General features: G+C 44.4%; 1 protein-coding gene across 5 annotated transcripts in view; it reads right to left on the bottom strand.

Moving 5' to 3' along the window:
* FGGY (FGGY carbohydrate kinase domain containing) overlaps window positions 1-12,647 on the bottom strand; it is a 339,037-nt gene that overhangs the window by 2,653 nt on the left and 323,737 nt on the right. The gene's annotated exons all lie outside the window — the stretch shown is intronic.

Genomic DNA, 12,647 nt, shown 5'->3' on the forward strand with positions numbered 1-12,647 from the left:
AGCATACATGTAACTCACCCCGAAGGTGTCCTCTAATGACATACCTCACACCTGTCCTGATTTGGGCAGGACTATCCCGAATTTCCATGTCCCTCCTGCTTTCCCACCCCCAGCAAACCTCTGTCCTGGCCTGAACACTCCACACATCTGTAGAGTAGCTAGTCTCACCAGCAACAGGCTGGCTGCTGGTGAGGGTGTGTTCATACAACAGTGTTTGTTCATACAGTGTGTGTGTTCATACTGTATCAGTGCTGCTGGGGAGTTTGCCTGGCTGTGTCTAGCACCACTGACTAACATAATACTGGGGGGGACCTCTGACTACCTAATACTGGGAGGAACCCCTGACAACCTAATAGTGGGGGACCTATTACTACCTAATACTGGTGGCACTTCTGACAACCTAGTACTGGGGGGAGGGGGCTTCTTACTTCCTAATACTGTGGGGGCTCTGACTACCTTATACTGGGGGGCACTACTGACTACCTAATATTGGCTCAGTGCTCACAAGTAATGAATGAGACTTCATAAATTGGTCAGTGGCACTAAACTGAAAAACAATGAGTAGGGCAGCATTTTGCTCTATGAACTGAATTTGCTGAGCACATAAAGTACATACCTCCCAACTTTTTGAGATGAGAAAGAGGGACACTTAAGCCACGCCCCTGCCACACCCCTGATCACGCCCCCGTCACAACCCTAGTCACGCATACCATAAAGATTTCATAAGAAAAATATGTTGTTTTATAATTCAAATCACACTTGTCCTTCCTATCCCAGTTCATTTTCCTTCAGTCCTGAAAGAGGGACAATTGAGAAGGAAAGAGGGACAGGGCTCACAAAGAGGGACTGTCCCTCTGAAAGAGGGACAGTTGGGAGCTATGAAAGTATGCAAAGCAGAAAGTGTGCGTTTTATAACAATGTATAGCACTTGAATTATTTGTTGCAGTACTGATCTCATTAAATACTGCAGATCAAAATGCATGCCGCAGTGTATCCTTGTAGTGCTGTCTATGCACTGTCTGATACCATCATCTTGTTATAATCTGCGCAGGGAAATACTGTATAAGCATTCACAACTACTTAGCAAGTAAAAAAAAACCTGTAATCTCAAAGTCCTCCAGTAGATGGCACACATGCTTTATTAATATTCTCAAAATAATGGCAGAGATCATAATATGGGTTGCTGTACCATGAAATAGATCTTGTCCCTTTTCCACTAGCAATCGCTAGCGGTCACGCTAAACGCTGGCGATTGCGTTCACGATTTTGTTATGCATTGCACTGCATAGCTAAATCTGGGCAAAAATCACTCTGCGGCGCCGTCACGCTTGAGTAAAAAACACGGTAGTGGAAATTACCTATTGCGATTCCTATGTTAAAATGCAAACCGTAGCGATTTGGAAATCACTAGCGATTTGCGATTTTGCAATTCAGCATCGCAATCGCCGTCAGTGGAAAAGGGCCCTAAAAGTCATTTTTCTGGCGATTATATGATTGATTATAGATTCAATTTACTCATATATGTTTAAAGAGACAGTCCACTCAAAACTACTTATTTACAAAGGTTAGAAAATACAAGTGATCCAGCAAGTCTAGAACCCCACTGAACCGCACCGCAAGTGTGCTGGCTGTCCCAGCTGTCACTTCTCCCTTACTTAGTTACAAGTGCCCCTTAGCAGTGGCATAGCTAAGGAGCTATGGGCCCCGATGCAAGGTTTACATTGGGCCCCCCCAAGCACTCTATATACAATAATTGATACGGCGCACCAAAACCTGCCAAGGACAACCACAGTGTCAGAAGTGCAAGGAGGGGTTGGGGAACAGTTTGTTAATGATTGCTACTAATAAAAGCATCTATAGAAGGGATTATTACCAGCATAGGACCAATAGAGAGCTAATACTGTGGTTGAGGGTGGGCCCCTCGGCCCCTCTGGCCCAAGGGCCCCGATGCAGTCGCTACCTCTGCAACCCCTATTGCTATGCCACTGCCCCTTAGTATTAGGTGGCCAGAGGTACCCTCAGCAATTAAGTAGCTAGAGGTGCCCCTAAATATTAGGTAGCTAGAGGTGCCTCCAGTTGAAGGGAGATCTCTTCAGTGGAATAGCAAGAGTTGGGTGAGTAACTTCCCATTCATGGTTTGCTGTGGATGCTGCATAGGGAAGAAGGGCGGGAGGCACTAGGGGATGGGAGCGAGCTGCCTTTCTATCATCAAGTGCCTGTAGGCACTTGCCTACAGTGCCTAATGGTAAATCCAGCCCTGCACTTAGCTCAAATCCTGGGTCGTATTCATCTAAAAGATCTGAATGCAAAATTGTAGACGAGTATTATTTAAGGGTTGCACACTTTCATTATTTGTATCGATAACTCTACCACAGTAGACTTTTTTACATTGGTAGTCAATATTGTTACTCCAGATTTCACACAGCTCGTTCACACAGGCTGCAGTTATCCTAGATGAGATTTCATGAAACTTCTCATTGTTGAAAAGTGGCCCACATCAAAAGAGCAGCTTTTCCTGCCAGGTTTCAGGGTATTATACAAAGAAAATGATAAAGATGAAATTGGGCCCTAGGCAAGATAGCAGTTTTTGCTGACCACTGATGATCCTCTGGCTTTTTTTGTAAGATTTGGTGGGGCTAGCATTCACCATGCCCCTAGACTCCCTACAGGCCCTAGGCAACTGCCTAGATTCCCCTTGTGAATGATCCAGCTCTGGTTATACATGTTGCTGCCCTTGTGATTACAGTTTACGTTAATATCTAGGAAAGCTAAGTGGGTAGTTTTGGGATAAATTATAAACCTGATAGAGGTTTCGTGTTCCAGGTGGCAGGAGCTCTTCTTTAAGAAAGGTTGATGGCACAGGCCATTTATGTACCGAAGATTGTCCTAGTCACAAAACAACTGGATATAACTAAACATTAACCCCTTTGGGACCAGGGACGTTACAGTTGCATCCTGTGCTGCTGAATGAACATAACGTCCCTTGGTCCCACCGCATGCAGCCGAATAGGGAGATTTAGCTGTCATATGACAGCTCACATCTCCCCTCACTGATCAGGAGCCATGGTGATAGACGCCTGACCATGTGATTGCTACGATCGCCGTCGGCTGTGGTACAAGATGATCTGCTCACATCTCCAGATGTTCCTCCAGCGATCGTCGCTCCCCTCCGCTCTGCCCGGCATCCAGCCTCACACTGCCTCTAGTGTCGGGTCCTGGCTTGATGATGTCATCATGCCAGGACCCGGAACTTAGCAGCAGTGTGAGGCTGGATGCTGAGCAAAGCAGAGGCGGAGCGACGATCGCCGGAGGAATGGCAGGAGAGGTGATATATATTAATCTAATATATCTTATATTGGATTATATATAATCTTATATTATTTCTTAATATAATTATAATTATTTATTGAGATATGAATAGTGAAACAGAATTCCAGCAAGGCATTTTTCCCACGCAGGGAAAATATTGCTTTAGGAAAACATACAATACATGGCGGAACATGTTACCAATATTTGTAACATTTACATAATGATAAACTTGTTGATAGGCACTAGTCCCCTATTTGGGCCTAGCATATATTAAATTATGTAGACAAATAAGGGGCTACGTTTCTTGTAATCGTCTCTATTCTGTATAATTAGTGCTGGTCTAGCCCTACCACAGCATAAGGTGAGACTTCAGACAGTGATCATATGTGACATTGAAACACACATAAAAATCCCATTAACAAATAACATCAACATAACCATGGATTCCAAAAAGCCCATTTAAGAATAAACCTCTATTTACATTCCACAGCATTTACGTCTAGAGACTTCTTCTCACATCGTAAGGGTAAGATATCCCTGTGACTCTTTAAAATCGAGCCAGACTGCCCATTTTGTATAGTGTTTAGGATATTGATCTCTAGTGGACAAGACCGTGTCTTCTATAGCTTCTATCTCATTGACTTTTGAGATCCATTCCCTTACTGAGGGTGCTTTAGTGGATTTCCATTTTATAGATATGAGGCTTTTCACCGCATTGACCAAATGTGGCAAAACTGGTTTTTTTTTTAATAATTCCTGGATTTATTGAGATGAAGGAGTGCTTGCCATGGAGAATACTCTACTTTCCAGGATGTCACCTATACCTACTAATGTCTATTATCTGTGACCAGAAGCCTCTTAATTAAGGGCATAACCAGAAAATTGCTGGCTATCTATACTGGGGACACCAATGCCTGGCTACCTATACTGGGGATACCTATGCCTGGCTACATATACTGGGGATACCTATGCCTGGCTATCTATACTGGGGATACCTATGCCTGGCTACATATACTGGGGATACCTATGTCTGGCTATCTATACTGTATCTATACTGGGGACACCTATACCTGGCTACCTATACTGGGGACACCTATACCTGGCTACATATACTGGGGATACCTATACCTGGCTAGCTATACTGGGGATACCTATGCCTGGCTACATATACTGGGGATACCTATGCCTGGCTATCTATACTGGGGATACCTATGCCTGGCTATCTATACTGGGGATACCTATGCCTGGCTATCTATACTGGGGACACCTATACCTGGCTACCTATACTGGGGATACCTATGCCTGGCTACCTATACTGGGGATACCTATGCCTGGCTAGCTATACTGGGGACACCTATACCTGGCTACCTATACTGGGGATACCTATGCCTGGCTACCTATACTGGGGATACCTATGCCTGGCTACATATACTGGGGATACCTATGTCTGGCTATCTATACTGTATCTATACTGGGGACACCTATACCTGGCTACCTATACTGGGGACACCTATACCTGGCTACATATACTGGGGATACCTATACCTGGCTAGCTATACTGGGGATACCTATGCCTGGCTACATATACTGGGGATACCTATGCCTGGCTATCTATACTGGGGATACCTATGCCTGGCTATCTATACTGGGGATACCTATGCCTGGCTATCTATACTGGGGACACCTATACCTGGCTACCTATACTGGGGATACCTATGCCTGGCTACCTATACTGGGGATACCTATGCCTGGCTAGCTATACTGGGGACACCTATACCTGGCTATTATACTGGGGATACCTATGCCTGGCTACCTATACTGGGGATACCTATGCCTGGCTAGCTATACTGGGGACACCTATACCTGGCTATTACACTGGGGATACCTATGCCTGGCTACCTAAACTAGGGGTTACCTATGCCTGGCTAGCTATACTGGGGACACCTATACCTGGCTATTATACTGGGGATACCTATGCCCGGCTACCTATACTGGGGATACCTATGCCTGGCTAGCTATACTGGGGACACCTATACCTGGCTATTACACTGGAGACACCTATACCTGTCTATTATACTGGGGATACCTATGCCTGGCTACCTATACTGGGGATACCTATGCCTGGCTACCTATACTGGGGATACCTATGCCTGGCTACTTATACTGGGGACACCTATGCCTGGCTACCTATACTGGAGATACCTATGCCTGGCTACCTATACTGGGGATACTTATGCCTGGCTACCTATACTGGGGATATCTATGCCTGGATATCTTTACTGGGGGCACCTATGCCTGGCTATCTATACTGGGGACACCTATGCCTGGCTACCTATATGGGGATAACTATGCCTGGCTATCTAAACTGAGGGCACCTATGCCTGGCTACATATACTGGGGATACCCATGCCTGGCTATCTATACTGGGGACACCTATGCCTGGCTACCTATACTGGGGACACCTATGCCTGGCTACCTATACTGGGGATACCTATGCCTGGATATCTTTACTGGGGATGCCTATGCCTGGCTACCTATACTGGGGATACCTATGCCTGGCTACCTATTCTGGAGATATCTATGCCTGAATATCTTTACTGGGGGCACCTATGCCTGGCTACCTATACTGGGGACACCTATGCCTGGCTACCTATACTGGGGACACCTATGCCTGGCTACCTATACTGGGGACACCTATGCCTGGCCATCTATACTGGGGATACCTATGCCTGGCTATCTATACTGTGGATACCTATGCCTGGCTATCTATACTGGAGATACCTATGCCTGGCTATGTATACTAGGGATACCTATGCCTGGCTATCTATACTGAGGGCACCTATGCCTGGCTACCTATACTGGGGATACCTATGCCTGGATATATTTACTGGGGGCACCTATGCCTGGATATATTTACTGGGGGCACCTATGCCTGGCTACCTATACTGGGGACACCTATGCCTGGCCATCTATACTGGGGATACCTATGCCTGGCTATCTATACTGGGGATACCTATGCCTGGCTATCTATACTGGGAATACCTATGCCTGGCTACCTATACTGGGGATACCTATGCCTGGCTATCTATACTGGGGACACCTATGCCTGGCTATCTATACTGGGGATACCTATGCCTGGCTATCTATACCGGGGATACCTATGCCTGGCTACCTACACTGGGGATACCTATGCCTGGCTATCTATACTGGGGACACCTATGCCTGGCTATCTATACTGGGGATACCCATGCCTGGCTACCTATACTGGGGATACCTATGCCTGGCTATCTATACTGGGGATACCTATGCCTGGCTATCTATACTGGGGATACCTATGCCTGGCTGTCTATACAGGGGACACCTATGCCTGGCTACCTATACTGGGGATACCTATGCCTGGCTATCTATACTGGGGATACCTATGCCTGGCTATCTATACTGGGGACACCTATGCCTGGCTATCTATACTGGGGATACCTATGCCTGCCTACCTATACTGAGGACATCTATGCCTGGCTATCTATACTGGGGATACCTATGCCTGGCTATCTATACTGAGGACAACTATGCCTGGCTGTCTATACTTGGGACACCTATGCCTGGCTACCTATACTGGGGACACCTATGCCTGGCTATCTATACTGGGGACACCTATGCCTGGCTGTCTATACTGGGGACACCTATGCCTGGCTATCTATACTGGGGATACCTATGCCTGGCTATCTATACTGAGGACACCTATGCCTGGCTGTCTATACTGGGGACACCTATGCCTGGCTGTCTATACTGGGGACACCTATGCCTGGCTATCTATACTGGGGATACCTATGCCTGGATATCTATACTGTGGATCATTTTATACCCAAGTACGGTTTCCAAGTGGTTAAATGAAAGTAATGAGAAAAGTGGCCCATTCTGTAAGTCTAAATGTAGCCATGCATGACTCGATTGCTTAATTTTTTTTTTTGTTTATAAGATTTTGAACTATTAGATTATTTTATTAAACCCACCATACGCCAATCAATTTTCAAAGCATTCAACTTGTTTTTTTCAACACATCTGATCAGATTGTTATCGAAAAAATTGAATAATTGAACGTTTTTTGTTGATCGAAAAAAAAAGATTATTTTCAATTTCTTCTCTTTTCGATCGTTGCCACAAGGCTGCACTTTTCTCATGGCTGTGATTCCACAGCTGAATCTATATTATTACGCCATTCTTTTTATATGGCTTGGTTCACACTAATATAATTCCAAAAATACTCTTTTCTTGTGCACTTTAAGAGTACCTCCCTTTTTTGCAGGTGATTTTTTCTTATGCTGCATCTTATTAATGATTTTTGTCTAGCACTGCCAGTGCTGGGCCGAAATTACGCATGAGCGTAATTACGCATCGTAATTCAATGTAAATTTACGCATAAGTGCTACGCGTAACTTACGGTCTTACGCGTAATTATTTACGCGTAAGCAGTTAAGTGGTATCGTAATTACACTGTCTACCGTAATTGCTAAGTATGCGTAATTTTACGAAGACTTACGTGTAATTTTACGCGTAATTACTAACGTAAAAACTCCCCTTTTCTAAGAGTAGCCAATCAGTCAGCATCCTAAGCAACCAATAGTATCTTCTCCCGCCCCTTCAGTATAAGCGTACGTTTTGACGCATACGAATGATGTGTACGCAATAACTGTCACATTGACGGCTATTGCGTACACATCGTCCGTATGCGTCAAAAAGTACGCATGAATGAGTATTACGGCACTATGCGTAACATCGTAGTGTAAGCGCCTACATTACGGTATCCTTACGCGTAACTGCGTAAGTTAACGCGTAATTACAGTGATGAACCGTAGATAATTTCCTATGCCGTAACCGTAATTGCGTAATGCCTAATAGCGTAAAATTACGCGTAATGATCCGTAAGCGTAGATTTTTCCATTACGACCAGCACTGAGCACTGCTGCAATCCAGTGAGTCATTTACATTTATATATTTTTGTATTATGCAATATACATGTTACTTAGGGAGGAACTTGTTTTTTTGGCCTCTTTTGATGACTGTTATTTAGTTTTATCCTAAAATTGTTGTAATTGGACACCGTCTTTCACCTCTTTGGCAAATTTTAATTGTTTTTAAATCATGTGGTGAATTTTGTACAAATAAAGATTATTGTTATACTTTTGCAAAATACTTTGGCTGGTTTGGTGCTGCTATATGGGTACGTCCCTCTTTTTTGTTTCAATGTACAGCGCCACGGAATATGTTGGCGCTTTATAAATCAATAATAATAATAATAAATGTTGTCCTAAGCACACTCTGGCCTGTCTTTATCCAATATTATCTGTCAATTCATTATTGACATGCATGGTGCTGGTTCAATTGGTTTGTTCATATTGTGAGCACTCCTGAGGGACAGTTCAGTGTCACAACAATATATACTCTGTACAGCGCTGCGGTAGATGTCAGCACTATTTAAAGAGGAACTCCAGTGAAAATAATGTAATACAAAAGTGCTTCATTTTTACAATAATTATGTATAAATGATTTAGTCAGTGTTTGCCCATTGTAAAATCTTTTAAATCCCTGATTTACATTCTGATATTTTTTACATGGTGACATTTTTACTGTTGGCAGGTGATGTAGCTGCTGCATGCTTTTTTGGCAGTTGGAAACAGCTGTGAACAGCTATTTCCCACAATGCAACAAGGTTCACAGACAGGAAACTGCTAGGAGTACCATGGTCCTCAGAGTTTCTTGTGGGAGGGGTTTCACCACAATATCAGCCATACAGAGCCCACTGATTGTTTGTGAAAAGGAATAGATTTCTCATGTAAAAGGGGGTATCAGCTACTGATTGGGATAAAGTTCAATTCTTGGTCGGAGTTTATCTTTAAACACTAAATAATAATATTTAAGCCCCAGGGCTTTGGTGTCAGACTCAGGGGTTGGGAGAATGTGTGTGTGTAAACTTTCAGTGAATATTCATTGAATTATGCTTTTGCGTGACATTCATGTTTTATTGAACACAGTGATTTATGTGCAACTAAGGCATGGTTCATTTTGTGAATAATAAAATACAACGTTTATATACCGTATATGTTTTGAATTTGAAAAAAATATATATTTATTTTCTAACTATGAAGTGTTCGGTGAATGCACTTATGAAGCTGGCAGGGTTACTTTCAGACCTCCAACAAGGGTAAAAATCACTGCCCTACATCAAAGTGCAACCTCCAAATTATACCATCCCATTTGCGTAGAATTTGTCATACATCATTTTATATCAACAGGATCCTGAAAATAAGGAAAGTCTACATAAACTTTTTTAGCCTTTAAAAATGACCCCTCCCCCCTTCATCTCTACTATAGCAATGACAGGCATCTCATATTGTGAAAGCAAAAGGTGACCCCGGGCCACATGCTTAGCCTAACTTCAGTGTAAAGGCTCCGGGCACACGTCTTCTTATCACTCTGTAGAAAAGCTTATTTTTATTTGTGTATAAACTCCTTGATTAGCGGATGTCACTTTCTCGGCACTTGGTCAGGGCTCAGCAGCCTCTTCAATCAGCCACTTCTTGCAGCCCAGGCTGTTTTTATCTATGTAAAAGCTACTTGATTAGCTGCTTGATTAACTTTTCAAGTACCTTTTCATCAGAGACTTCCGTGCAGCGCACACATCCAGAGCTACAGGCTGTAATCTCCCTAGAATAGGCTGCCTGTGCCCCGCCCCCTGTGCTCAGCGCAGCAAGCTGGGCTCTTTTCAGTCAGGTGGACATTCTTTTTTCCAGCAGTATCCTCATCTGACACAAACGGGAAACATTTGCTTAGTAAGCTGTCAGATGGTATACAGCAGGGGTCCCCAAACTTTTTCGGTCAAGGGCCGGGTCAACATACTTCAGACTGCTGGGGGGCCGGAACATACATAAAATGATGTTGAAAAACATTGGTGGGGAATCAGTACCTAGATTCCATGTACTCATGCCCAGAGTAGAACTCCCAGCAGCAGCCATTCAGTCATGCGGCGCCCGAAGAACGTCTTTGTGCACCAGACAGTGAAGCTTACCCAGGTGACAACCTGCCCTCCAGTTAGACAGCAGTGTCACCTGATGCAGAATTGGATTGGAAGCCTGCAAATGACTGCTCGCTGGCTTCTACAGTATGTGGATAGGTGGTGCCAGCACTGCTATTCTATTTGCAGGCCGCTGATATTTACAGGTGCAGTGGGCCACATCCATAAGTTATACATTTTGTGTTTGGGGGAAAAAGCCTCGGGGGGCCGCATCCGGCCTGCGGGCCGTAGTTTGAGGACCACTGGTATATAGTATTTAGATGTAAGATATTAAAACAGATGCTAATAAAGTTAGAAGGACTATCTCCAAAGTATACAATGGCATTAAATATATTAAAGCCCGTACAGCTGATGCCACGTTCTGTTGTAATGTGGGGAGGCGGAGGTCCAACGAAGCGGCGCAGACATGACGTCACGCAGTGGGCGAAGACGAGCGGCATGATCAGAGGTATCGGCAGTTGCTCAATCAAGTTGGCCGAGTGGCAAGTGGGGGCTGCTGTACACACGGCAAATTATCTTCTGAGGCAACCCTTTTCGGCCGCTTCAGCTGACTTTTATGTAAGATACATATGGGGCTTTAGTGGGCTAAAAGCCAGTGGGTCTAAAAATGGCCATGGTACTTGCAGGGGCACATTAAGATAGCAGGTTTGGTTCTACCTGCTTACCTCCTGCCATTTTTGGTAAGATGAGGTGAAGGATGGTATTGGAGGCCATGTAGTCAGTCCACCAGACATCCACCAGGCTTAGGCACTTGTCTCTGAGAAGCTGAAGTTCAAAGTAACTAACAGGAATGAGCATAGAAGCTGGTCCTCAGGCACCTCTTTTGGTTGAGCCATTCACAAATTGTTGTACGTGTGGTCAAGCTTTATGGGTTCACCCTTACCCTGGCGACGCGCGTAATTGATTGCGCATCCGCTGCCGGGAGCGTTTTGCGCATGCGCACGACATCACAACTACGTAGTGTGCATGTGCAGAGTGTTCCCGGCCACGGGATCAAGGACTTGCATCGCTGGGCAGCACCTGCGCAGTGCTCACCTACCCTCCCTACCCAAAAGTAGCTTCAGGGGGATATTACATCATAACGGAGGGGGGCGGAGAAGAACGGGGGTAGAGGGGGCGGTTTTCATGGGGAGAGCCTCATGTGCATGCCTGCTCCCGTTTTTAAATCTTGAAATGGGCTTAAATAAAACAGGGTCTCTCACTTACATCTGATTGTCATACTATTGATTGAAAATACCAGACTCTGAAGTATTAGTTTAGCCACATGCAGCTATATTATCTGGGTCCTGAACTTTGATAGGATACTCCCCACCATGCCATATCAGTTGCTGGCTTAGTATCCCCACGTTGTAACACACATCACAGAGTGATTAGTGTTGTGAGGACAATATAGGCAAATAGCTACACGCCACCAATAACCAATACATTGAGGTGGTTGGTGGATCCAGAGGCGTATCTAGAAGGGTGCAGGCATGGCTCATGCCATGGGCGCCACAGCACCATGGTTGCCATGTCTGCCCCTGTGCTGTGCCTCATGCCTGCCCCTGTGCTATGCCCTATGTCTCCCTGTCACTCAGAACTAAGGTCAATTCTGTTATCCGGAGAACATGGCTACTTCATTTATGTATGTAGGGCTCACTTGGCTTAGTGTAAAGAGGACAGAGAGGAAATACGAGATATTTCTAAAAAAAGTAACTTCAGCAATATCCGAGCCAAAAAACAAAGGCAACCATAACACATGGACACAAGAGAGGATGCAGTTTTTAGAGGGAAAAGGGGCTCTAACCAGGGGTGGGGGCGCAATTTCAGTGTTTGCCATAGGCTCTATGTTACCCAGATACGCCCCTGGGGATCAGCAAAGACCTCGTCCTATATGTGCATCCTGTCCCTTACACATCATAATCAACCATACACCCATTTCACTGGCGTCAACAGTATGCATTTATAAAGATCAGTGCACCCTCGTCTATTGAGATAGACTGTCAATGACTGCTAGTTTATATCATTACTGGTGATTTATCAACATCACTTCAGTGTACATAAAGTTCTTGTCCTTTGGCACACAGTGTTGTATAGTTGTATTACCTGTACACAATTCGGTTTGTTTGCTTTCATTTGTTCAACTAGGATTTTTTTTGCTTTTTTTTTGGCTTTTAGGACTTGTTTTATGTTTTACTGTGGGGCAAAATGTACATCTATGTACCGTATGTGTAAATTTTACATGTTATAATTTTTGTCATAGCAGTCCTAGAACATTCATTTTAGTGCA

The sequence above is a fragment of the Hyperolius riggenbachi genome, chromosome 6, assembly GCF_040937935.1.
Source record: "Hyperolius riggenbachi isolate aHypRig1 chromosome 6, aHypRig1.pri, whole genome shotgun sequence".
Classification (NCBI taxonomy): domain Eukaryota; kingdom Metazoa; phylum Chordata; class Amphibia; order Anura; family Hyperoliidae; genus Hyperolius; species Hyperolius riggenbachi.